The sequence below is a fragment of the Poecile atricapillus genome, chromosome 37 (genome assembly GCF_030490865.1).
Source record: "Poecile atricapillus isolate bPoeAtr1 chromosome 37, bPoeAtr1.hap1, whole genome shotgun sequence".
NCBI lineage: Eukaryota > Metazoa > Chordata > Aves > Passeriformes > Paridae > Poecile > Poecile atricapillus.
Genome location: NC_081285.1, coordinates 1,464,128 through 1,492,044, shown reverse-complemented (window position 1 = coordinate 1,492,044; position 27,917 = coordinate 1,464,128).

Genomic DNA, 27,917 nt, shown 5'->3' with positions numbered 1-27,917 from the left:
GCAGAGCTCTGGCCGCCTCTGCTTGGTGCTGTCCATGGGGCTCAGCCCCTGGGCCGGATTGCCCAGCCAGGAGCTCAGGCCCCTTCTGCCGCAGGGCATTGGCCAAAGGGTGCCCAAGAGGCCCTCAAGGTCTGCCCCATCCCGCCTGCCTGACCCCCCACCCCCGCCTCACCTCTCCCCAGCGTCTCTGAATTCTTCTTCCGAGCGACCATCCCATGGACATTCCTATGATGAGCAGGTCAATCAGCAGGAATGTCCTGGCCGCCCACCGGATGCGCTCGGGGTCCGTCTCCTCCAGGTCGCAATCCTCCAGAAACACAGGAGAGGTATCCGTGCTCTGCTCAGGTTTGCTGGACGGGTCGAGGGGATGGGCCAAGAGCAGCAGCACGTAAAGCTGCAGCAGGGAGGAAGAGCCGTGAGCAGCCATAGTGCTCTGGCAGCAGCACAAAGGCTCTGGGTGTCTCTCTGCAAGCAGCTCTGCCTGGGCTCTGGGGCACAGCAACAGCTGGGGACAGTTGCCAGCCACCGTGCCGTCCCCAGAGGCTGTGATGTCACAGAAGCACAGAAGGCACTGGCTGCAGAGAGCCCTGAGAAGAGAATGTTGAGTCCAAGCTGTGAGCCATGGCGGCAAGCATGGCCAGCAGAGCGGGGCCCGAGCGCTGCGGCCTGGCTTGCCTTGCACACCTGCCACAAGGATGACTCCAGCAGCAGCCCCCTGTCAGGCCATTGCAGTATCTGATGGCCCTTTCTGGGCACAAGTTCTTCCCAATGCCCAGCATAAACCTCCCTTGGCACAGCTTCCAAGCCTTGTTGGCATCTGCTCTCTCTTGTCCTTGCCCATCTGGCTGGCGCTGCCGTGTTGCTCCCTGGCCTGTCTGTGGGAGAAGAGGCTGTGCCAATGAGTGCTGCTCAACTTTGAGGCCATTCAAAGGAGTATTGGATTGTGCCTGCTGTGGGAAGGAAGATGCGTGCACATGGCCATTTCCCATAGGTTTTCCCCCAGATTTTCATGAACAGCTGTCCTAGTGAAAGTCAAGTCTGTTTTAGTGAGTATTTGAGGGGTTCCAGAACACAATGCCATCTCAGGGAAATTCTGCTGGTTTAGTTCTACTGAGGTTTGGAGATGAGTTGCAAATCCTGAAAATGTTCTCCTTGCCGAGGTAGTAATTTCACCGTTTAGACTGTGGGGATATTGATTGCTCAATGTTGAGGACCTCATGTAACTTTCAGCAGCAGAAATTTTCAACATCCAGTGATTGTCCTTGAGACAAAACCATTTTAAAATTTTTTTTTTCCTGTGGACAGGAATTGCTTCTGTGTTACTTCCCATCATCCATTAAAAATGTGATGCCTGGAAAAAGTGCCAAGTGCTGTGTGATTTCCTTGGTCGTGTTCTTTGGAATGGCTTCCCCCCCATTTTCTGAAGCTGGCCAGAGAAAGGTAATAGATGGGTGAGAAGTTGTGAAAGGCCAACTGGTTGCCTCCTGTTTCGAGGTCTGTGGTGAGCTGTGAGTCCAAGAGCTGATTTGACGTGATGGTGAAAACACAATTGAACCTTTTTGCAGCAGGATGGATGGATAGAACCAAAGCACAGCACGGCTGGCACCAGCAAGTTAATTAAAATGCATCCCTGGAATATGTTGATTGGATTGTTCTTCTAATATTGTGGTAGTAATTCTGATGTCTGAGTACTGAACAAGCAACAAGTACTGAACACCAGATTTGGAGTCAATTTTCTATCTCTAATGTAGCAAAGAGATTTTTAAGAATTGTGTTTTTCTCTCATGGTTGAGGAATGTGTTCTTCACGGGCTGAATCTTCATATCACTTTGTTTTTGTAGAAGAGCAGTTTCAGCAGCAGATGATTTTCCTTGCCTTCCTTTTCATTTTTCTTTTCTGTATTATTGCCTGGCAGGTTAACCTTTTCAAATTGGGTGCTGCAAAATGTTGCTACTAAGGATAGTTGGTGTCAAAACAGGTTCTTTTCTTGCTTTGATTTCAAAGATTGAAAGATGAAAGGTTTCTAATGAAGTTACAGAATTGCATGTCACTGGGACCTTGACTTCTTCCCTGCTTGTATCCAGAAAAACAGATTAGGGCCAGTTGAACTGCTGCCATATTATGTAGAGATCAGGAGTGGCCACCACAAGTGCTATGCAATTCTTGGGAATGGGATTTTTGTTAGAAATTATTTTTGCTTTGACAATGCAAGCTTCTCATACCCATCTGCATTTGTGTTCTATTAATCATGGGGTTTTGTATTAACCATGGGCTTCAGTTTCCTGTCTTTTTATCACTTCTTCACATACCAGTTTTATACACTTGCTGGCTTGTTCCTTCTGACTTCAAATGGTATCTCTTGGGCACATAACTTCATATTACTGTGAACAGCGAAAAGAACATTTTTTGGTCTGTCTTGATTTGATGGAGTGATTGCTGTGGAAGGACTGGGAGGTTTTGTGGTTGAAGATGAAAGAAGTTGAGCAGCCTTGGCAAGTAAGTGTGCCAGTTTACAAGGTGAATCTACAGAAACCCGCGTGCTTCAGCTGGAATATGCAATCTTTGAGGCTGCTGCTGTCGGGGTGTCTTTTTTCTGTTGCTTTGGGAACCCATATTCTACACAGCATCATCTGTCAGAACTCCATTTCACTTTTACACTCCCTCTGTTTTCCCACTTGTGAATGATGGTTTTCTCCATGCCTTTAACATGGGGAATTCTCGGTGATCAAAGTAAGACATATTCCATAATGTTTTATGTTTCCTCTTGGAGTTTTTTCTAGTTTTCAAATAATTACCTTTTGTTTCTATCTGGGGGCCAAATGCATTTGCAGTTTCAGTGGGTTTTTTTTCCCAATTTCTAATCTTACTCGGGCAATAGATAAGACAGAAAAATCCCCTAGTTTCATGGCAAAGATTCTGTGTTATTCCCTACCTTTAAATGAATTAAAATATGGTTCTATTGCTCTCTGTTTCATTTCTTAACTTCATTTGGTAGAGTTTAGAAATCTCTTACCATGAACTAGGTAGTGCAGAGTGCCTGCCTTGCTGTGTTGAACTCCTGGGTGAGCATGCCAGGCTTAGTTTAGAGATTTGCTTTTCAACATCCCTTATTCCTTGTGCAATCTATCATTTGGTTTGTTTGTAGTTGTGTTGGAAGATAAAGAGGAGGGGGATCACCCTGGAAAATTTGTCATCTGAACTGAATTTGTACCCTTTAGCCCAACAGTGAGTGCTCCTTCATTTTCTCAAGGCATGAAGGACACCGGGAGTTCCTCCCAGACCCTTCTTTTGGGACAGCAGTCCTTTCTGTTTGGCTCCATCAAATGCTCTGCACAGTAGTGCTGGAGCTCTGCAGGGCAGGGGCATTCCATGAGCGTGAATAATAAATAACTCCTGTACCTTGAACTGTTTCCAAGTTAACCCAGCAGAAGGAATTGTTTCCCCAATTCTGAGTCTAATGGCGCTGCTGACAAATTTTGCAGTTTCAGAGCAGCAGTGCAAGATGTGTAAGGGGCGTGTGTGGAGGGAGAGCAGAAGCTTGTAACACTGGACCTTTGTCCCGTGGGCAGCTGTGCGGTTTTAAGCGGGAATGTTCCGGAGGGACCTGGAATTTAAGAACTATTTGGAAGATTTGTAGGTTTGTTGCTGTAGGTGTGAAGGGTGGGGACAAGTCTTCTACAGTCCCGGAGCAATGATTAGGTAAGGGAGTGGGAGAGCCTCTGAAGATGGTGTTGCTGTTGCATATGATTTTTCTGGAGCCCAGCTGATGCCCACAGGATTTGTTATGACTAGCAGGATTGCAACTAAACAGAATGCAGTAATTTTTCTTGTAATTTAGTGAAGCATCTTTTGATCCATGATGAGCTGAAGGCTCACTGCACAAGGCTGAAAGGAAATGGCATGCTGTCAAGAGATTTTGGTCTTTGCGACTTCATGAAGGTGGATAGGACATAATTCCTTAGCTCATTGGAGCTGCAGAGTTTAGTTTAATCTCTTCTGTTTCTAAGCAGTGCTAAAAGGTGTTACTTCCCTCAATTTTGATGGCAGCAGAGAGTCAGCTAATGAATATGGATCTAGGTAAGGTTTGTGGAACAAAATCAAACCCAATTGTCTGAAAAGCTGTTAGACAACCCTACAGTCAGTGTCAACAGAGAAGGAATAAATACAAAGAACTAAATACAGATATATATATATATATATATATATATATATATATATATATAAACCCCCCAGAAATCTATGAAGCAGAACTGATAGCTGCCATAGCCCAGGCAGCCTCTGGATCTAATTGCCTGCCTGAATTCAGCCCTTGCCTGGATCCCAGGGGAGCCGTCTCTGGATTTCTCTCCCAGCTTTCCAGGGATGATCCTGCTCCTTTCCTGGTGCCCCAGAGTCCTGCAAACCCCCCTCCTGGGGCCATCCTGATGCCTGCCGGGGCCTTTAGGGTCCCCCCTAAAGTGCAGACAGAGTTTGACTCCAAGCTTCCTTGGAAGGTGGAGGCAGGTGAACATTGGCCACCTTCTTCTTTCCCGCTGCCCTCCGTACTCTTGCAAACCCTGCTGGGGCACTCGGGCTCTCCATTGCAGGCAGTCTGGAGCTGCCATGCAAACCCATCTCTCAAGGAGTCCCCTCTCAGGTGCAACATCAAGAAAATGACACAGCAACATGTAGAAAACGTGAACTTTATTCACTTGACTACTTGTAAAATCTACACAACAACGTTACTAGAAGACTATGGGGTAAGAATCTTAAGCCTAAAAAACTTCAATACTTGAACTGTTTAGAACTGAACACTAAGGGAAAGGTCAACTTCTTGGGGGAAACGTGGTGGGGAATCCAACAATGAACAACAGGGGTGTGGCTAACTTCTACGGTGGGGAACGTCGCAGTGCCTGGGCTGGGCACTGGTCACCCGTTCCCCGTAACGTTGTGTAGATGGAGTGCGACGCTGGAGGTCAGAGCTGCGGGGAGGTGCGGAGTCTTCTCCCAGTGCCCTCTTTTGCCGCCGTCTTGGTTGTTGGTCTCCTCGGCTGAGAGCTGTAGCGAAGGTGCAGCCGCATCAGGTCACGGTTTTGCCTCAGCAGCTGCACCAACTCTTCTGCACAGCCGAGTCTTGGATGGCGGCGGGGCCCTGCAGGGCCCGAAGGGCTCTGGAGATTCCGCTGCAAGGCAAAGCACAGGGATCCCCATGGAAGAGGCAGAGGGGCAGAGCGGGGCCGGCACCTCTGGGGCTGCCTTTGGCCTGGGAGACAGAGACTCGGGCTCAGTTGGGCTGGGCTGCCCCGGGGAAGAGGCTGCAGCAGGCAGAGCTCTGGCCGCCTCTGCTTGGTGCTGTCCATGGGGCTCAGCCCCTGGGCCGGATTGCCCAGCCAGGAGCTCAGGCCCCTTCTGCCGCAGGGCATTGGCCAAAGGGTGCCCAAGAGGCCCTCAAGGTCTGCCCCATCCCGCCTGCCTGACCCCCCACCCCCGCCTCACCTCTCCCCAGCGTCTCTGAATTCTTCTTCCGAGCGACCATCCCATGGACATTCCTATGATGAGCAGGTCAATCAGCAGGAATGTCCTGGCCGCCCACCGGATGCGCTCGGGGTCCGTCTCCTCCAGGTCGCAATCCTCCAGAAACACAGGAGAGGTATCCGTGCTCTGCTCAGGTTTGCTGGACGGGTCGAGGGGATGGGCCAAGAGCAGCAGCACGTAAAGCTGCAGCAGCGAGGAAGAGCCGTGAGCAGCCATAGTGCTCTGGCAGCAGCACAAAGGCTCTGGGTGTCTCTCTGCAAGCAGCTCTGCCTGGGCTCTGGGGCACAGCAACAGCTGGGGACAGTTGCCAGCCACCGTGCCGTCCCCAGAGGCTGTGATGTCACAGAAGCACAGAAGGCACTGGCTGCAGAGAGCCCTGAGAAGAGAATGTTGAGTCCAAGCTGTGAGCCATGGCGGCAAGCATGGCCAGCAGAGCGGGGCCCGAGCGCTGCGGCCTGGCTTGCCTTGCACACCTGCCACAAGGATGACTCCAGCAGCAGCCCCCTGTCAGGCCATTGCAGTATCTGATGGCCCTTTCTGGGCACAAGTTCTTCCCAATGCCCAGCATAAACCTCCCTTGGCACAGCTTCCAAGCCTTGTTGGCATCTGCTCTCTCTTGTCCTTGCCCATCTGGCTGGCGCTGCCGTGTTGCTCCCTGGCCTGTCTGTGGGAGAAGAGGCTGTGCCAATGAGTGCTGCTCAACTTTGAGGCCATTCAAAGGAGTATTGGATTGTGCCTGCTGTGGGAAGGAAGATGCGTGCACATGGCCATTTCCCATAGGTTTTCCCCCAGATTTTCATGAACAGCTGTCCTAGTGAAAGTCAAGTCTGTTTTAGTGAGTATTTGAGGGGTTCCAGAACACAATGCCATCTCAGGGAAATTCTGCTGGTTTAGTTCTACTGAGGTTTGGAGATGAGTTGCAAATCCTGAAAATGTTCTCCTTGCCGAGGTAGTAATTTCACCGTTTAGACTGTGGGGATATTGATTGCTCAATGTTGAGGACCTCATGTAACTTTCAGCAGCAGAAATTTTCAACATCCAGTGATTGTCCTTGAGACAAAACCATTTTAAAATTTTTTTTTTCCTGTGGACAGGAATTGCTTCTGTGTTACTTCCCATCATCCATTAAAAATGTGATGCCTGGAAAAAGTGCCAAGTGCTGTGTGATTTCCTTGGTCGTGTTCTTTGGAATGGCTTCCCCCCCATTTTCTGAAGCTGGCCAGAGAAAGGTAATAGATGGGTGAGAAGTTGTGAAAGGCCAACTGGTTGCCTCCTGTTTCGAGGTCTGTGGTGAGCTGTGAGTCCAAGAGCTGATTTGACGTGATGGTGAAAACACAATTGAACCTTTTTGCAGCAGGATGGATGGATAGAACCAAAGCACAGCACGGCTGGCACCAGCAAGTTAATTAAAATGCATCCCTGGAATATGTTGATTGGATTGTTCTTCTAATATTGTGGTAGTAATTCTGATGTCTGAGTACTGAACAAGCAACAAGTACTGAACACCAGATTTGGAGTCAATTTTCTATCTCTAATGTAGCAAAGAGATTTTTAAGAATTGTGTTTTTCTCTCATGGTTGAGGAATGTGTTCTTCACGGGCTGAATCTTCATATCACTTTGTTTTTGTAGAAGAGCAGTTTCAGCAGCAGATGATTTTCCTTGCCTTCCTTTTCATTTTTCTTTTCTGTATTATTGCCTGGCAGGTTAACCTTTTCAAATTGGGTGCTGCAAAATGTTGCTACTAAGGATAGTTGGTGTCAAAACAGGTTCTTTTCTTGCTTTGATTTCAAAGATTGAAAGATGAAAGGTTTCTAATGAAGTTACAGAATTGCATGTCACTGGGACCTTGACTTCTTCCCTGCTTGTATCCAGAAAAACAGATTAGGGCCAGTTGAACTGCTGCCATATTATGTAGAGATCAGGAGTGGCCACCACAAGTGCTATGCAATTCTTGGGAATGGGATTTTTGTTAGAAATTATTTTTGCTTTGACAATGCAAGCTTCTCATACCCATCTGCATTTGTGTTCTATTAATCATGGGGTTTTGTATTAACCATGGGCTTCAGTTTCCTGTCTTTTTATCACTTCTTCACATACCAGTTTTATACACTTGCTGGCTTGTTCCTTCTGACTTCAAATGGTATCTCTTGGGCACATAACTTCATATTACTGTGAACAGCGAAAAGAACATTTTTTGGTCTGTCTTGATTTGATGGAGTGATTGCTGTGGAAGGACTGGGAGGTTTTGTGGTTGAAGATGAAAGAAGTTGAGCAGCCTTGGCAAGTAAGTGTGCCAGTTTACAAGGTGAATCTACAGAAACCCGCGTGCTTCAGCTGGAATATGCAATCTTTGAGGCTGCTGCTGTCGGGGTGTCTTTTTTCTGTTGCTTTGGGAACCCATATTCTACACAGCATCATCTGTCAGAACTCCATTTCACTTTTACACTCCCTCTGTTTTCCCACTTGTGAATGATGGTTTTCTCCATGCCTTTAACATGGGGAATTCTCGGTGATCAAAGTAAGACATATTCCATAATGTTTTATGTTTCCTCTTGGAGTTTTTTCTAGTTTTCAAATAATTACCTTTTGTTTCTATCTGGGGGCCAAATGCATTTGCAGTTTCAGTGGGTTTTTTTTCCCAATTTCTAATCTTACTCGGGCAATAGATAAGACAGAAAAATCCCCTAGTTTCATGGCAAAGATTCTGTGTTATTCCCTACCTTTAAATGAATTAAAATATGGTTCTATTGCTCTCTGTTTCATTTCTTAACTTCATTTGGTAGAGTTTAGAAATCTCTTACCATGAACTAGGTAGTGCAGAGTGCCTGCCTTGCTGTGTTGAACTCCTGGGTGAGCATGCCAGGCTTAGTTTAGAGATTTGCTTTTCAACATCCCTTATTCCTTGTGCAATCTATCATTTGGTTTGTTTGTAGTTGTGTTGGAAGATAAAGAGGAGGGGGATCACCCTGGAAAATTTGTCATCTGAACTGAATTTGTACCCTTTAGCCCAACAGTGAGTGCTCCTTCATTTTCTCAAGGCATGAAGGACACCGGGAGTTCCTCCCAGACCCTTCTTTTGGGACAGCAGTCCTTTCTGTTTGGCTCCATCAAATGCTCTGCACAGTAGTGCTGGAGCTCTGCAGGGCAGGGGCATTCCATGAGCGTGAATAATAAATAACTCCTGTACCTTGAACTGTTTCCAAGTTAACCCAGCAGAAGGAATTGTTTCCCCAATTCTGAGTCTAATGGCGCTGCTGACAAATTTTGCAGTTTCAGAGCAGCAGTGCAAGATGTGTAAGGGGCGTGTGTGGAGGGAGAGCAGAAGCTTGTAACACTGGACCTTTGTCCCGTGGGCAGCTGTGCGGTTTTAAGCGGGAATGTTCCGGAGGGACCTGGAATTTAAGAACTATTTGGAAGATTTGTAGGTTTGTTGCTGTAGGTGTGAAGGGTGGGGACAAGTCTTCTACAGTCCCGGAGCAATGATTAGGTAAGGGAGTGGGAGAGCCTCTGAAGATGGTGTTGCTGTTGCATATGATTTTTCTGGAGCCCAGCTGATGCCCACAGGATTTGTTATGACTAGCAGGATTGCAACTAAACAGAATGCAGTAATTTTTCTTGTAATTTAGTGAAGCATCTTTTGATCCATGATGAGCTGAAGGCTCACTGCACAAGGCTGAAAGGAAATGGCATGCTGTCAAGAGATTTTGGTCTTTGCGACTTCATGAAGGTGGATAGGACATAATTCCTTAGCTCATTGGAGCTGCAGAGTTTAGTTTAATCTCTTCTGTTTCTAAGCAGTGCTAAAAGGTGTTACTTCCCTCAATTTTGATGGCAGCAGAGAGTCAGCTAATGAATATGGATCTAGGTAAGGTTTGTGGAACAAAATCAAACCCAATTGTCTGAAAAGCTGTTAGACAACCCTACAGTCAGTGTCAACAGAGAAGGAATAAATACAAAGAACTAAATACAGATATATATATATATATATATATAAACCCCCCAGAAATCTATGAAGCAGAACTGATAGCTGCCATAGCCCAGGCAGCCTCTGGATCTAATTGCCTGCCTGAATTCAGCCCTTGCCTGGATCCCAGGGGAGCCGTCTCTGGATTTCTCTCCCAGCTTTCCAGGGATGATCCTGCTCCTTTCCTGGTGCCCCAGAGTCCTGCAAACCCCCCTCCTGGGGCCATCCTGATGCCTGCCGGGGCCTTTAGGGTCCCCCCTAAAGTGCAGACAGAGTTTGACTCCAAGCTTCCTTGGAAGGTGGAGGCAGGTGAACATTGGCCACCTTCTTCTTTCCCGCTGCCCTCCGTACTCTTGCAAACCCTGCTGGGGCACTCGGGCTCTCCATTGCAGGCAGTCTGGAGCTGCCATGCAAACCCATCTCTCAAGGAGTCCCCTCTCAGGTGCAACATCAAGAAAATGACACAGCAACATGTAGAAAACGTGAACTTTATTCACTTGACTACTTGTAAAATCTACACAACAACGTTACTAGAAGACTATGGGGTAAGAATCTTAAGCCTAAAAAACTTCAATACTTGAACTGTTTAGAACTGAACACTAAGGGAAAGGTCAACTTCTTGGGGGAAACGTGGTGGGGAATCCAACAATGAACAACAGGGGTGTGGCTAACTTCTACGGTGGGGAACGTCGCAGTGCCTGGGCTGGGCACTGGTCACCCGTTCCCCGTAACGTTGTGTAGATGGAGTGCGACGCTGGAGGTCAGAGCTGCGGGGAGGTGCGGAGTCTTCTCCCAGTGCCCTCTTTTGCCGCCGTCTTGGTTGTTGGTCTCCTCGGCTGAGAGCTGTAGCGAAGGTGCAGCCGCATCAGGTCACGGTTTTGCCTCAGCAGCTGCACCAACTCTTCTGCACAGCCGAGTCTTGGATGGCGGCGGGGCCCTGCAGGGCCCGAAGGGCTCTGGAGATTCCGCTGCAAGGCAAAGCACAGGGATCCCCATGGAAGAGGCAGAGGGGCAGAGCGGGGCCGGCACCTCTGGGGCTGCCTTTGGCCTGGGAGACAGAGACTCGGGCTCAGTTGGGCTGGGCTGCCCCGGGGAAGAGGCTGCAGCAGGCAGAGCTCTGGCCGCCTCTGCTTGGTGCTGTCCATGGGGCTCAGCCCCTGGGCCGGATTGCCCAGCCAGGAGCTCAGGCCCCTTCTGCCGCAGGGCATTGGCCAAAGGGTGCCCAAGAGGCCCTCAAGGTCTGCCCCATCCCGCCTGCCTGACCCCCCACCCCCGCCTCACCTCTCCCCAGCGTCTCTGAATTCTTCTTCCGAGCGACCATCCCATGGACATTCCTATGATGAGCAGGTCAATCAGCAGGAATGTCCTGGCCGCCCACCGGATGCGCTCGGGGTCCGTCTCCTCCAGGTCGCAATCCTCCAGAAACACAGGAGAGGTATCCGTGCTCTGCTCAGGTTTGCTGGACGGGTCGAGGGGATGGGCCAAGAGCAGCAGCACGTAAAGCTGCAGCAGCGAGGAAGAGCCGTGAGCAGCCATAGTGCTCTGGCAGCAGCACAAAGGCTCTGGGTGTCTCTCTGCAAGCAGCTCTGCCTGGGCTCTGGGGCACAGCAACAGCTGGGGACAGTTGCCAGCCACCGTGCCGTCCCCAGAGGCTGTGATGTCACAGAAGCACAGAAGGCACTGGCTGCAGAGAGCCCTGAGAAGAGAATGTTGAGTCCAAGCTGTGAGCCATGGCGGCAAGCATGGCCAGCAGAGCGGGGCCCGAGCGCTGCGGCCTGGCTTGCCTTGCACACCTGCCACAAGGATGACTCCAGCAGCAGCCCCCTGTCAGGCCATTGCAGTATCTGATGGCCCTTTCTGGGCACAAGTTCTTCCCAATGCCCAGCATAAACCTCCCTTGGCACAGCTTCCAAGCCTTGTTGGCATCTGCTCTCTCTTGTCCTTGCCCATCTGGCTGGCGCTGCCGTGTTGCTCCCTGGCCTGTCTGTGGGAGAAGAGGCTGTGCCAATGAGTGCTGCTCAACTTTGAGGCCATTCAAAGGAGTATTGGATTGTGCCTGCTGTGGGAAGGAAGATGCGTGCACATGGCCATTTCCCATAGGTTTTCCCCCAGATTTTCATGAACAGCTGTCCTAGTGAAAGTCAAGTCTGTTTTAGTGAGTATTTGAGGGGTTCCAGAACACAATGCCATCTCAGGGAAATTCTGCTGGTTTAGTTCTACTGAGGTTTGGAGATGAGTTGCAAATCCTGAAAATGTTCTCCTTGCCGAGGTAGTAATTTCACCGTTTAGACTGTGGGGATATTGATTGCTCAATGTTGAGGACCTCATGTAACTTTCAGCAGCAGAAATTTTCAACATCCAGTGATTGTCCTTGAGACAAAACCATTTTAAAATTTTTTTTTTCCTGTGGACAGGAATTGCTTCTGTGTTACTTCCCATCATCCATTAAAAATGTGATGCCTGGAAAAAGTGCCAAGTGCTGTGTGATTTCCTTGGTCGTGTTCTTTGGAATGGCTTCCCCCCCATTTTCTGAAGCTGGCCAGAGAAAGGTAATAGATGGGTGAGAAGTTGTGAAAGGCCAACTGGTTGCCTCCTGTTTCGAGGTCTGTGGTGAGCTGTGAGTCCAAGAGCTGATTTGACGTGATGGTGAAAACACAATTGAACCTTTTTGCAGCAGGATGGATGGATAGAACCAAAGCACAGCACGGCTGGCACCAGCAAGTTAATTAAAATGCATCCCTGGAATATGTTGATTGGATTGTTCTTCTAATATTGTGGTAGTAATTCTGATGTCTGAGTACTGAACAAGCAACAAGTACTGAACACCAGATTTGGAGTCAATTTTCTATCTCTAATGTAGCAAAGAGATTTTTAAGAATTGTGTTTTTCTCTCATGGTTGAGGAATGTGTTCTTCACGGGCTGAATCTTCATATCACTTTGTTTTTGTAGAAGAGCAGTTTCAGCAGCAGATGATTTTCCTTGCCTTCCTTTTCATTTTTCTTTTCTGTATTATTGCCTGGCAGGTTAACCTTTTCAAATTGGGTGCTGCAAAATGTTGCTACTAAGGATAGTTGGTGTCAAAACAGGTTCTTTTCTTGCTTTGATTTCAAAGATTGAAAGATGAAAGGTTTCTAATGAAGTTACAGAATTGCATGTCACTGGGACCTTGACTTCTTCCCTGCTTGTATCCAGAAAAACAGATTAGGGCCAGTTGAACTGCTGCCATATTATGTAGAGATCAGGAGTGGCCACCACAAGTGCTATGCAATTCTTGGGAATGGGATTTTTGTTAGAAATTATTTTTGCTTTGACAATGCAAGCTTCTCATACCCATCTGCATTTGTGTTCTATTAATCATGGGGTTTTGTATTAACCATGGGCTTCAGTTTCCTGTCTTTTTATCACTTCTTCACATACCAGTTTTATACACTTGCTGGCTTGTTCCTTCTGACTTCAAATGGTATCTCTTGGGCACATAACTTCATATTACTGTGAACAGCGAAAAGAACATTTTTTGGTCTGTCTTGATTTGATGGAGTGATTGCTGTGGAAGGACTGGGAGGTTTTGTGGTTGAAGATGAAAGAAGTTGAGCAGCCTTGGCAAGTAAGTGTGCCAGTTTACAAGGTGAATCTACAGAAACCCGCGTGCTTCAGCTGGAATATGCAATCTTTGAGGCTGCTGCTGTCGGGGTGTCTTTTTTCTGTTGCTTTGGGAACCCATATTCTACACAGCATCATCTGTCAGAACTCCATTTCACTTTTACACTCCCTCTGTTTTCCCACTTGTGAATGATGGTTTTCTCCATGCCTTTAACATGGGGAATTCTCGGTGATCAAAGTAAGACATATTCCATAATGTTTTATGTTTCCTCTTGGAGTTTTTTCTAGTTTTCAAATAATTACCTTTTGTTTCTATCTGGGGGCCAAATGCATTTGCAGTTTCAGTGGGTTTTTTTTCCCAATTTCTAATCTTACTCGGGCAATAGATAAGACAGAAAAATCCCCTAGTTTCATGGCAAAGATTCTGTGTTATTCCCTACCTTTAAATGAATTAAAATATGGTTCTATTGCTCTCTGTTTCATTTCTTAACTTCATTTGGTAGAGTTTAGAAATCTCTTACCATGAACTAGGTAGTGCAGAGTGCCTGCCTTGCTGTGTTGAACTCCTGGGTGAGCATGCCAGGCTTAGTTTAGAGATTTGCTTTTCAACATCCCTTATTCCTTGTGCAATCTATCATTTGGTTTGTTTGTAGTTGTGTTGGAAGATAAAGAGGAGGGGGATCACCCTGGAAAATTTGTCATCTGAACTGAATTTGTACCCTTTAGCCCAACAGTGAGTGCTCCTTCATTTTCTCAAGGCATGAAGGACACCGGGAGTTCCTCCCAGACCCTTCTTTTGGGACAGCAGTCCTTTCTGTTTGGCTCCATCAAATGCTCTGCACAGTAGTGCTGGAGCTCTGCAGGGCAGGGGCATTCCATGAGCGTGAATAATAAATAACTCCTGTACCTTGAACTGTTTCCAAGTTAACCCAGCAGAAGGAATTGTTTCCCCAATTCTGAGTCTAATGGCGCTGCTGACAAATTTTGCAGTTTCAGAGCAGCAGTGCAAGATGTGTAAGGGGCGTGTGTGGAGGGAGAGCAGAAGCTTGTAACACTGGACCTTTGTCCCGTGGGCAGCTGTGCGGTTTTAAGCGGGAATGTTCCGGAGGGACCTGGAATTTAAGAACTATTTGGAAGATTTGTAGGTTTGTTGCTGTAGGTGTGAAGGGTGGGGACAAGTCTTCTACAGTCCCGGAGCAATGATTAGGTAAGGGAGTGGGAGAGCCTCTGAAGATGGTGTTGCTGTTGCATATGATTTTTCTGGAGCCCAGCTGATGCCCACAGGATTTGTTATGACTAGCAGGATTGCAACTAAACAGAATGCAGTAATTTTTCTTGTAATTTAGTGAAGCATCTTTTGATCCATGATGAGCTGAAGGCTCACTGCACAAGGCTGAAAGGAAATGGCATGCTGTCAAGAGATTTTGGTCTTTGCGACTTCATGAAGGTGGATAGGACATAATTCCTTAGCTCATTGGAGCTGCAGAGTTTAGTTTAATCTCTTCTGTTTCTAAGCAGTGCTAAAAGGTGTTACTTCCCTCAATTTTGATGGCAGCAGAGAGTCAGCTAATGAATATGGATCTAGGTAAGGTTTGTGGAACAAAATCAAACCCAATTGTCTGAAAAGCTGTTAGACAACCCTACAGTCAGTGTCAACAGAGAAGGAATAAATACAAAGAACTAAATACAGATATATATATATATATATATATAAACCCCCCAGAAATCTATGAAGCAGAACTGATAGCTGCCATAGCCCAGGCAGCCTCTGGATCTAATTGCCTGCCTGAATTCAGCCCTTGCCTGGATCCCAGGGGAGCCGTCTCTGGATTTCTCTCCCAGCTTTCCAGGGATGATCCTGCTCCTTTCCTGGTGCCCCAGAGTCCTGCAAACCCCCCTCCTGGGGCCATCCTGATGCCTGCCGGGGCCTTTAGGGTCCCCCCTAAAGTGCAGACAGGGTTTGACTCCAAGCTTCCTTGGAAGGTGGAGGCAGGTGAACATTGGCCACCTTCTTCTTTCCCGCTGCCCTCCGTACTCTTGCAAACCCTGCTGGGGCACTCGGGCTCTCCATTGCAGGCAGTCTGGAGCTGCCATGCAAACCCATCTCTCAAGGAGTCCCCTCTCAGGTGCAACATCAAGAAAATGACACAGCAACATGTAGAAAACGTGAACTTTATTCACTTGACTACTTGTAAAATCTACACAACAACGTTACTAGAAGACTATGGGGTAAGAATCTTAAGCCTAAAAAACTTCAATACTTGAACTGTTTAGAACTGAACACTAAGGGAAAGGTCAACTTCTTGGGGGAAACGTGGTGGGGAATCCAACAATGAACAACAGGGGTGTGGCTAACTTCTACGGTGGGGAACGTCGCAGTGCCTGGGCTGGGCACTGGTCACCCGTTCCCCGTAACGTTGTGTAGATGGAGTGCGACGCTGGAGGTCAGAGCTGCGGGGAGGTGCGGAGTCTTCTCCCAGTGCCCTCTTTTGCCGCCGTCTTGGTTGTTGGTCTCCTCGGCTGAGAGCTGTAGCGAAGGTGCAGCCGCATCAGGTCACGGTTTTGCCTCAGCAGCTGCACCAACTCTTCTGCACAGCCGAGTCTTGGATGGCGGCGGGGCCCTGCAGGGCCCGAAGGGCTCTGGAGATTCCGCTGCAAGGCAAAGCACAGGGATCCCCATGGAAGAGGCAGAGGGGCAGAGCGGGGCCGGCACCTCTGGGGCTGCCTTTGGCCTGGGAGACAGAGACTCGGGCTCAGTTGGGCTGGGCTGCCCCGGGGAAGAGGCTGCAGCAGGCAGAGCTCTGGCCGCCTCTGCTTGGTGCTGTCCATGGGGCTCAGCCCCTGGGCCGGATTGCCCAGCCAGGAGCTCAGGCCCCTTCTGCCGCAGGGCATTGGCCAAAGGGTGCCCAAGAGGCCCTCAAGGTCTGCCCCATCCCACCTGCCTGACCCCCCACCCCCGCCTCACCTCTCCCCAGCGTCTCTGAATTCTTCTTCCCAGCGACCATCCCATGGACATTCCTATGATGAGCAGGTCAATCAGCAGGAATGTCCTGGCCGCCCACCGGATGCGCTCGGGGTCCGTCTCCTCCAGGTCGCAATCCTCCAGAAACACAGGAGAGGTATCCGTGCTCTGCTCAGGTTTGCTGGACGGGTCGAGGGGATGGGCCAAGAGCAGCAGCACGTAAAGCTGCAGCAGGGAGGAAGAGCCGTGAGCAGCCATAGTGCTCTGGCAGCAGCACAAAGGCTCTGGGTGTCTCTCTGCAAGCAGCTCTGCCTGGGCTCTGGGGCACAGCAACAGCTGGGGACAGTTGCCAGCCACCGTGCCGTCCCCAGAGGCTGTGATGTCACAGAAGCACAGAAGGCACTGGCTGCAGAGAGCCCTGAGAAGAGAATGTTGAGTCCAAGCTGTGAGCCATGGCGGCAAGCATGGCCAGCAGAGCGGGGCCCGAGCGCTGCGGCCTGGCTTGCCTTGCACACCTGCCACAAGGATGACTCCAGCAGCAGCCCCCTGTCAGGCCATTGCAGTATCTGATGGCCCTTTCTGGGCACAAGTTCTTCCCAATGCCCAGCATAAACCTCCCTTGGCACAGCTTCCAAGCCTTGTTGGCATCTGCTCTCTCTTGTCCTTGCCCATCTGGCTGGCGCTGCCGTGTTGCTCCCTGGCCTGTCTGTGGGAGAAGAGGCTGTGCCAATGAGTGCTGCTCAACTTTGAGGCCATTCAAAGGAGTATTGGATTGTGCCTGCTGTGGGAAGGAAGATGCGTGCACATGGCCATTTCCCATAGGTTTTCCCCCAGATTTTCATGAACAGCTGTCCTAGTGAAAGTCAAGTCTGTTTTAGTGAGTATTTGAGGGGTTCCAGAACACAATGCCATCTCAGGGAAATTCTGCTGGTTTAGTTCTACTGAGGTTTGGAGATGAGTTGCAAATCCTGAAAATGTTCTCCTTGCCGAGGTAGTAATTTCACCGTTTAGACTGTGGGGATATTGATTGCTCAATGTTGAGGACCTCATGTAACTTTCAGCAGCAGAAATTTTCAACATCCAGTGATTGTCCTTGAGACAAAACCATTTTAAAATTTTTTTTTTCCTGTGGACAGGAATTGCTTCTGTGTTACTTCCCATCATCCATTAAAAATGTGATGCCTGGAAAAAGTGCCAAGTGCTGTGTGATTTCCTTGGTCGTGTTCTTTGGAATGGCTTCCCCCCCATTTTCTGAAGCTGGCCAGAGAAAGGTAATAGATGGGTGAGAAGTTGTGAAAGGCCAACTGGTTGCCTCCTGTTTCGAGGTCTGTGGTGAGCTGTGAGTCCAAGAGCTGATTTGACGTGATGGTGAAAACACAATTGAACCTTTTTGCAGCAGGATGGATGGATAGAACCAAAGCACAGCACGGCTGGCACCAGCAAGTTAATTAAAATGCATCCCTGGAATATGTTGATTGGATTGTTCTTCTAATATTGTGGTAGTAATTCTGATGTCTGAGTACTGAACAAGCAACAAGTACTGAACACCAGATTTGGAGTCAATTTTCTATCTCTAATGTAGCAAAGAGATTTTTAAGAATTGTGTTTTTCTCTCATGGTTGAGGAATGTGTTCTTCACGGGCTGAATCTTCATATCACTTTGTTTTTGTAGAAGAGCAGTTTCAGCAGCAGATGATTTTCCTTGCCTTCCTTTTCATTTTTCTTTTCTGTATTATTGCCTGGCAGGTTAACCTTTTCAAATTGGGTGCTGCAAAATGTTGCTACTAAGGATAGTTGGTGTCAAAACAGGTTCTTTTCTTGCTTTGATTTCAAAGATTGAAAGATGAAAGGTTTCTAATGAAGTTACAGAATTGCATGTCACTGGGACCTTGACTTCTTCCCTGCTTGTATCCAGAAAAACAGATTAGGGCCAGTTGAACTGCTGCCATATTATGTAGAGATCAGGAGTGGCCACCACAAGTGCTATGCAATTCTTGGGAATGGGATTTTTGTTAGAAATTATTTTTGCTTTGACAATGCAAGCTTCTCATACCCATCTGCATTTGTGTTCTATTAATCATGGGGTTTTGTATTAACCATGGGCTTCAGTTTCCTGTCTTTTTATCACTTCTTCACATACCAGTTTTATACACTTGCTGGCTTGTTCCTTCTGACTTCAAATGGTATCTCTTGGGCACATAACTTCATATTACTGTGAACAGCGAAAAGAACATTTTTTGGTCTGTCTTGATTTGATGGAGTGATTGCTGTGGAAGGACTGGGAGGTTTTGTGGTTGAAGATGAAAGAAGTTGAGCAGCCTTGGCAAGTAAGTGTGCCAGTTTACAAGGTGAATCTACAGAAACCCGCGTGCTTCAGCTGGAATATGCAATCTTTGAGGCTGCTGCTGTCGGGGTGCCTTTTTTCTGTTGCTTTGGGAACCCATATTCTACACAGCATCATCTGTCAGAACTCCATTTCACTTTTACACTCCCTCTGTTTTCCCACTTGTGAATGATGGTTTTCTCCATGCCTTTAACATGGGGAATTCTCGGTGATCAAAGTAAGACATATTCCATAATGTTTTATGTTTCCTCTTGGAGTTTTTTCTAGTTTTCAAATAATTACCTTTTGTTTCTATCTGGGGGCCAAATGCATTTGCAGTTTCAGTGGGTTTTTTTTCCCAATTTCTAATCTTACTCGGGCAATAGATAAGACAGAAAAATCCCCTAGTTTCATGGCAAAGATTCTGTGTTATTCCCTACCTTTAAATGAATTAAAATATGGTTCTATTGCTCTCTGTTTCATTTCTTAACTTCATTTGGTAGAGTTTAGAAATCTCTTACCATGAACTAGGTAGTGCAGAGTGCCTGCCTTGCTGTGTTGAACTCCTGGGTGAGCATGCCAGGCTTAGTTTAGAGATTTGCTTTTCAACATCCCTTATTCCTTGTGCAATCTATCATTTGGTTTGTTTGTAGTTGTGTTGGAAGATAAAGAGGAGGGGGATCACCCTGGAAAATTTGTCATCTGAACTGAATTTGTACCCTTTAGCCCAACAGTGAGTGCTCCTTCATTTTCTCAAGGCATGAAGGACACCGGGAGTTCCTCCCAGACTCTTCTTTTGGGACAGCAGTCCTTTCTGTTTGGCTCCATCAAATGCTCTGCACAGTAGTGCTGGAGCTCTGCAGGGCAGGGGCATTCCATGAGCGTGAATAATAAATAACTCCTGTACCTTGAACTGTTTCCAAGTTAACCCAGCAGAAGGAATTGTTTCCCCAATTCTGAGTCTAATGGCGCTGCTGACAAATTTTGCAGTTTCAGAGCAGCAGTGCAAGATGTGTAAGGGGCGTGTGTGGAGGGAGAGCAGAAGCTTGTAACACTGGACCTTTGTCCCGTGGGCAGCTGTGCGGTTTTAAGCGGGAATGTTCCGGAGGGACCTGGAATTTAAGAACTATTTGGAAGATTTGTAGGTTTGTTGCTGTAGGTGTGAAGGGTGGGGACAAGTCTTCTACAGTCCCGGAGCAATGATTAGGTAAGGGAGTGGGAGAGCCTCTGAAGATGGTGTTGCTGTTGCATATGATTTTTCTGGAGCCCAGCTGATGCCCACAGGATTTGTTATGACTAGCAGGATTGCAACTAAACAGAATGCAGTAATTTTTCTTGTAATTTAGTGAAGCATCTTTTGATCCATGATGAGCTGAAGGCTCACTGCACAAGGCTGAAAGGAAATGGCATGCTGTCAAGAGATTTTGGTCTTTGCGACTTCATGAAGGTGGATAGGACATAATTCCTTAGCTCATTGGAGCTGCAGAGTTTAGTTTAATCTCTTCTGTTTCTAAGCAGTGCTAAAAGGTGTTACTTCCCTCAATTTTGATGGCAGCAGAGAGTCAGCTAATGAATATGGATCTAGGTAAGGTTTGTGGAACAAAATCAAACCCAATTGTCTGAAAAGCTGTTAGACAACCCTACAGTCAGTGTCAACAGAGAAGGAATAAATACAAAGAACTAAATACAGATATATATATATATATATATAAACCCCCCAGAAATCTATGAAGCAGAACTGATAGCTGCCATAGCCCAGGCAGCCTCTGGATCTAATTGCCTGCCTGAATTCAGCCCTTGCCTGGATCCCAGGGGAGCCGTCTCTGGATTTCTCTCCCAGCTTTCCAGGGATGATCCTGCTCCTTTCCTGGTGCCCCAGAGTCCTGCAAACCCCCCTCCTGGGGCCATCCTGATGCCTGCCGGGGCCTTTAGGGTCCCCCCTAAAGTGCAGACAGGGTTTGACTCCAAGCTTCCTTGGAAGGTGGAGGCAGGTGAACATTGGCCACCTTCTTCTTTCCCGCTGCCCTCCGTACTCTTGCAAACCCTGCTGGGGCACTCGGGCTCTCCATTGCAGGCAGTCTGGAGCTGCCATGCAAACCCATCTCTCAAGGAGTCCCCTCTCAGGTGCAACATCAAGAAAATGACACAGCAACATGTAGAAAACGTGAACTTTATTCACTTGACTACTTGTAAAATCTACACAACAACGTTACTAGAAGACTATGGGGTAAGAATCTTAAGCCTAAAAAACTTCAATACTTGAACTGTTTAGAACTGAACACTAAGGGAAAGGTCAACTTCTTGGGGGAAACGTGGTGGGGAATCCAACAATGAACAACAGGGGTGTGGCTAACTTCTACGGTGGGGAACGTCGCAGTGCCTGGGCTGGGCACTGGTCACCCGTTCCCCGTAACGTTGTGTAGATGGAGTGCGACGCTGGAGGTCAGAGCTGCGGGGAGGTGCGGAGTCTTCTCCCAGTGCCCTCTTTTGCCGCCGTCTTGGTTGTTGGTCTCCTCGGCTGAGAGCTGTAGCGAAGGTGCAGCCGCATCAGGTCACGGTTTTGCCTCAGCAGCTGCACCAACTCTTCTGCACAGCCGAGTCTTGGATGGCGGTGGGGCCCTGCAGGGCCCGAAGGTCTCTGGAGATTCCGCTGCAAGGCAAAGCACAGGGATCCCCATGGAAGAGGCAGAGGGGCAGAGCGGGGCCGGCACCTCTGGGGCTGCCTTTGGCCTGGGAGACAGAGACTCGGGCTCAGTTGGGCTGGGCTGCCCCGGGGAAGAGGCTGCAGCAGGCAGAGCTCTGGCCGCCTCTGCTTGGTGCTGTCCATGGGGCTCAGCCCCTGGGCCGGATTGCCCAGCCAGGAGCTCAGGCCCCTTCTGCCGCAGGGCATTGGCCAAAGGGTGCCCAAGAGGCCCTCAAGGTCTGCCCCATCCCACCTGCCTGACCCCCCACCCCCGCCTCACCTCTCCCCAGCGTCTCTGAATTCTTCTTCCCAGCGACCATCCCATGGACATTCCTATGATGAGCAGGTCAATCAGCAGGAATGTCCTGGCCGCCCACCGGATGCGCTCGGGGTCCGTCTCCTCCAGGTCGCAATCCTCCAGAAACACAGGAGAGGTATCCGTGCTCTGCTCAGGTTTGCTGGACGGGTCGAGGGGATGGGCCAAGAGCAGCAGCACGTAAAGCTGCAGCAGCGAGGAAGAGCCGTGAGCAGCCATAGTGCTCTGGCAGCAGCACAAAGGCTCTGGGTGTCTCTCTGCAAGCAGCTCTGCCTGGGCTCTGGGGCACAGCAACAGCTGGGGACAGTTGCCAGCCACCGTGCCGTCCCCAGAGGCTGTGATGTCACAGAAGCACAGAAGGCACTGGCTGCAGAGAGCCCTGAGAAGAGAATGTTGAGTCCAAGCTGTGAGCCATGGCGGCAAGCATGGCCAGCAGAGCGGGGCCCGAGCGCTGCGGCCTGGCTTGCCTTGCACACCTGCCACAAGGATGACTCCAGCAGCAGCCCCCTGTCAGGCCATTGCAGTATCTGATGGCCCTTTCTGGGCACAAGTTCTTCCCAATGCCCAGCATAAACCTCCCTTGGCACAGCTTCCAAGCCTTGTTGGCATCTGCTCTCTCTTGTCCTTGCCCATCTGGCTGGCGCTGCCGTGTTGCTCCCTGGCCTGTCTGTGGGAGAAGAGGCTGTGCCAATGAGTGCTGCTCAACTTTGAGGCCATTCAAAGGAGTATTGGATTGTGCCTGCTGTGGGAAGGAAGATGCGTGCACATGGCCATTTCCCATAGGTTTTCCCCCAGATTTTCATGAACAGCTGTCCTAGTGAATGTCAAGTCTGTTTTAGTGAGTATTTGAGGGGTTCCAGAACACAATGCCATCTCAGGGAAATTCTGCTGGTTTAGTTCTACTGAGGTTTGGAGATGAGTTGCAAATCCTGAAAATGTTCTCCTTGCCGAGGTAGTAATTTCACCGTTTAGACTGTGGGGATATTGATTGCTCAATGTTGAGGACCTCGTGTAACTTTCAGCAGCAGAAATTTTCAACATCCAGTGATTGTCCTTGAGACAAAACCATTTTAAAATTTTTTTTTTCCTGTGGACAGGAATTGCTTCTGTGTTACTTCCCATCATCCATTAAAAATGTGATGCCTGGAAAAAGTGCCAAGTGCTGTGTGATTTCCTTGGTCGTGTTCTTTGGAATGGCTTCCCCCCCATTTTCTGAAGCTGGCCAGAGAAAGGTAATAGATGGGTGAGAAGTTGTGAAAGGTCAACTGGTGTAGATCTTTGCCTCCTGTTTCGAGGTCTGTGGTGAGCTGTGAGTCCAAGAGCTGATTTGACGTGATGGTGAAAACACAATTGAACCTTTTTGCAGCAGGATGGATGGATAGAACCAAAGCACAGCACGGCTGGCACCAGCAAGTTAATTCAAATGCATCCCTGGAATATGTTGATTGGATTGTTCTTCTAATATTGTGGTAGTAATTCTGATGTCTGAGTACTGAACAAGCAACAAGTACTGAACACCAGATTTGGAGTCAATTTTCTATCTCTAATGTAGCAAAGAGATTTTTAAGAATTGTGTTTTTCTCTCATGGTTGAGGAATGTGTTCTTCACGGGCTGAATCTTCATATCACTTTGTTTTTGTAGAAGAGCAGTTTCAGCAGCAGATGATTTTCCTTGCCCTCCTTTTCATTTTTCTTTTCTGTATTATTGCCTGGCAGGTTAACCTTTTCAAATTGGGTGCTGCAAAATGTTGCTACTAAGGATAGTTGGTGTCAAAACAGGTTCTTTTCTTGCTTTGATTTCAAAGATTGAAAGATGAAAGGTTTCTAATGAAGTTACAGAATTGCATGTCACTGGGACCTTGACTTCTTCCCTGCTTGTATCCAGAAAAACAGATTAGGGCCAGTTGAACTGCTGCCATATTATGTAGAGATCAGGAGTGGCCACCACAAGTGCTATGCAATTCTTGGGAATGGGATTTTTGTTAGAAATTATTTTTGCTTTGACAATGCAAGCTTCTCATACCCATCTGCATTTGTGTTCTATTAATCATGGGGTTTTGTATTAACCATGGGCTTCAGTTTCCTGTCTTTTTATCACTTCTTCACATACCAGTTTTATACACTTGCTGGCTTGTTCCTTCTGACTTCAAATGGTATCTCTTGGGCACATAACTTCATATTACTGTGAACAGCGAAAAGAACATTTTTTGGTCTGTCTTGATTTGATGGAGTGATTGCTGTGGAAGGACTGGGAGGTTTTGTGGTTGAAGATGAAAGAAGTTGAGCAGCCTTGGCAAGTAAGTGTGCCAGTTTACAAGGTGAATCTACAGAAACCCGCGTGCTTCAGCTGGAATATGCAATCTTTGAGGCTGCTGCTGTCGGGGTGCCTTTTTTCTGTTGCTTTGGGAACCCATATTCTACACAGCATCATCTGTCAGAACTCCATTTCACTTTTACACTCCCTCTGTTTTCCCACTTGTGAATGATGGTTTTCTCCATGCCTTTAACATGGGGAATTCTCGGTGATCAAAGTAAGACATATTCCATAATGTTTTATGTTTCCTCTTGGAGTTTTTTCTAGTTTTCAAATAATTACCTTTTGTTTCTATCTGGGGGCCAAATGCATTTGCAGTTTCAGTGGGTTTTTTTTCCCAATTTCTAATCTTACTCGGGCAATAGATAAGACGGAAAAATCCCCTAGTTTCATGGCAAAGATTCTGTGTTATTCCCTACCTTTAAATGAATTAAAATATGGTTCTATTGCTCTCTGTTTCATTTCTTAACTTCATTTGGTAGAGTTTAGAAATCTCTTACCATGAACTAGGTAGTGCAGAGTGCCTGCCTTGCTGTGTTGAACTCCTGGGTGAGCATGCCAGGCTTAGTTTAGAGATTTGCTTTTCAACATCCCTTATTCCTTGTGCAATCTATCATTTGGTTTGTTTGTAGTTGTGTTGGAAGATAAAGAGGAGGGGGATCACCCTGGAAAATTTGTCATCTGAACTGAATTTGTACCCTTTAGCCCAACAGTGAGTGCTCCTTCATTTTCTCAAGGCATGAAGGACACCGGGAGTTCCTCCCAGACTCTTCTTTTGGGACAGCAGTCCTTTCTGTTTGGCTCCATCAAATGCTCTGCACAGTAGTGCTGGAGCTCTGCAGGGCAGGGGCATTCCATGAGCGTGAATAATAAATAACTCCTGTACCTTGAACTGTTTCCAAGTTAACCCAGCAGAAGGAATTGTTTCCCCAATTCTGAGTCTAATGGCGCTGCTGACAAATTTTGCAGTTTCAGAGCAGCAGTGCAAGATGTGTAAGGGGCGTGTGTGGAGGGAGAGCAGAAGCTTGTAACACTGGACCTTTGTCCCGTGGGCAGCTGTGCGGTTTTAAGCGGGAATGTTCCGGAGGGACCTGGAATTTAAGAACTATTTGGAAGATTTGTAGGTTTGTTGCTGTAGGTGTGAAGGGTGGGGACAAGTCTTCTACAGTCCCGGAGCAATGATTAGGTAAGGGAGTGGGAGAGCCTCTGAAGATGGTGTTGCTGTTGCATATGATTTTTCTGGAGCCCAGCTGATGCCCACAGGATTTGTTATGACTAGCAGGATTGCAACTAAACAGAATGCAGTAATTTTTCTTGTAATTTAGTGAAGCATCTTTTGATCCATGATGAGCTGAAGGCTCACTGCACAAGGCTGAAAGGAAATGGCATGCTGTCAAGAGATTTTGGTCTTTGCGACTTCATGAAGGTGGATAGGACATAATTCCTTAGCTCATTGGAGCTGCAGAGTTTAGTTTAATCTCTTCTGTTTCTAAGCAGTGCTAAAAGGTGTTACTTCCCTCAATTTTGATGGCAGCAGAGAGTCAGCTAATGAATATGGATCTAGGTAAGGTTTGTGGAACAAAATCAAACCCAATTGTCTGAAAAGCTGTTAGACAACCCTACAGTCAGTGTCAACAGAGAAGGAATAAATACAAAGAACTAAATACAGATATATATATATATATATATAAACCCCCCAGAAATCTATGAAGCAGAACTGATAGCTGCCATAGCCCAGGCAGCCTCTGGATCTAATTGCCTGCCTGAATTCAGCCCTTGCCTGGATCCCAGGGGAGCCGTCTCTGGATTTCTCTCCCAGCTTTCCAGGGATGATCCTGCTCCTTTCCTGGTGCCCCAGAGTCCTGCAAACCCCCCTCCTGGGGCCATCCTGATGCCTGCCGGGGCCTTTAGGGTCCCCCCTAAAGTGCAGACAGGGTTTGACTCCAAGCTTCCTTGGAAGGTGGAGGCAGGTGAACATTGGCCACCTTCTTCTTTCCCGCTGCCCTCCGTACTCTTGCAAACCCTGCTGGGGCACTCGGGCTCTCCATTGCAGGCAGTCTGGAGCTGCCATGCAAACCCATCTCTCAAGGAGTCCCCTCTCAGGTGCAACATCAAGAAAATGACACAGCAACATGTAGAAAACGTGAACTTTATTCACTTGACTACTTGTAAAATCTACACAACAACGTTACTAGAAGACTATGGGGTAAGAATCTTAAGCCTAAAAAACTTCAATACTTGAACTGTTTAGAACTGAACACTAAGGGAAAGGTCAACTTCTTGGGGGAAACGTGGTGGGGAATCCAACAATGAACAACAGGGGTGTGGCTAACTTCTACGGTGGGGAACGTCGCAGTGCCTGGGCTGGGCACTGGTCACCCGTTCCCCGTAACGTTGTGTAGATGGAGTGCGACGCTGGAGGTCAGAGCTGCGGGGAGGTGCGGAGTCTTCTCCCAGTGCCCTCTTTTGCCGCCGTCTTGGTTGTTGGTCTCCTCGGCTGAGAGCTGTAGCGAAGGTGCAGCCGCATCAGGTCACGGTTTTGCCTCAGCAGCTGCACCAACTCTTCTGCACAGCCGAGTCTTGGATGGCGGTGGGGCCCTGCAGGGCCCGAAGGGCTCTGGAGATTCCGCTGCAAGGCAAAGCACAGGGATCCCCATGGAAGAGGCAGAGGGGCAGAGCGGGGCCGGCACCTCTGGGGCTGCCTTTGGCCTGGGAGACAGAGACTCGGGCTCAGTTGGGCTGGGCTGCCCCGGGGAAGAGGCTGCAGCAGGCAGAGCTCTGGCCGCCTCTGCTTGGTGCTGTCCATGGGGCTCAGCCCCTGGGCCGGATTGCCCAGCCAGGAGCTCAGGCCCCTTCTGCCGCAGGGCATTGGCCAAAGGGTGCCCAAGAGGCCCTCAAGGTCTGCCCCATCCCACCTGCCTGACCCCCCACCCCCGCCTCACCTCTCCCCAGCGTCTCTGAATTCTTCTTCCCAGCGACCATCCCATGGACATTCCTATGATGAGCAGGTCAATCAGCAGGAATGTCCTGGCCGCCCACCGGATGCGCTCGGGGTCCGTCTCCTCCAGGTCGCAATCCTCCAGAAACACAGGAGAGGTATCCGTGCTCTGCTCAGGTTTGCTGGACGGGTCGAGGGGATGGGCCAAGAGCAGCAGCACGTAAAGCTGCAGCAGGGAGGAAGAGCCGTGAGCAGCCATAGTGCTCTGGCAGCAGCACAAAGGCTCTGGGTGTCTCTCTGCAAGCAGCTCTGCCTGGGCTCTGGGGCACAGCAACAGCTGGGGACAGTTGCCAGCCACCGTGCCGTCCCCAGAGGCTGTGATGTCACAGAAGCACAGAAGGCACTGGCTGCAGAGAGCCCTGAGAAGAGAATGTTGAGTCCAAGCTGTGAGCCATGGCGGCAAGCATGGCCAGCAGAGCGGGGCCCGAGCGCTGCGGCCTGGCTTGCCTTGCACACCTGCCACAAGGATGACTCCAGCAGCAGCCCCCTGTCAGGCCATTGCAGTATCTGATGGCCCTTTCTGGGCACAAGTTCTTCCCAATGCCCAGCATAAACCTCCCTTGGCACAGCTTCCAAGCCTTGTTGGCATCTGCTCTCTCTTGTCCTTGCCCATCTGGCTGGCGCTGCCGTGTTGCTCCCTGGCCTGTCTGTGGGAGAAGAGGCTGTGCCAATGAGTGCTGCTCAACTTTGAGGCCATTCAAAGGAGTATTGGATTGTGCCTGCTGTGGGAAGGAAGATGCGTGCACATGGCCATTTCCCATAGGTTTTCCCCCAGATTTTCATGAACAGCTGTCCTAGTGAATGTCAAGTCTGTTTTAGTGAGTATTTGAGGGGTTCCAGAACACAATGCCATCTCAGGGAAATTCTGCTGGTTTAGTTCTACTGAGGTTTGGAGATGAGTTGCAAATCCTGAAAATGTTCTCCTTGCCGAGGTAGTAATTTCACCGTTTAGACTGTGGGGATATTGATTGCTCAATGTTGAGGACCTCGTGTAACTTTCAGCAGCAGAAATTTTCAACATCCAGTGATTGTCCTTGAGACAAAACCATTTTAAAATTTTTTTTTTCCTGTGGACAGGAATTGCTTCTGTGTTACTTCCCATCATCCATTAAAAATGTGATGCCTGGAAAAAGTGCCAAGTGCTGTGTGATTTCCTTGGTCGTGTTCTTTGGAATGGCTTCCCCCCCATTTTCTGAAGCTGGCCAGAGAAAGGTAATAGATGGGTGAGAAGTTGTGAAAGG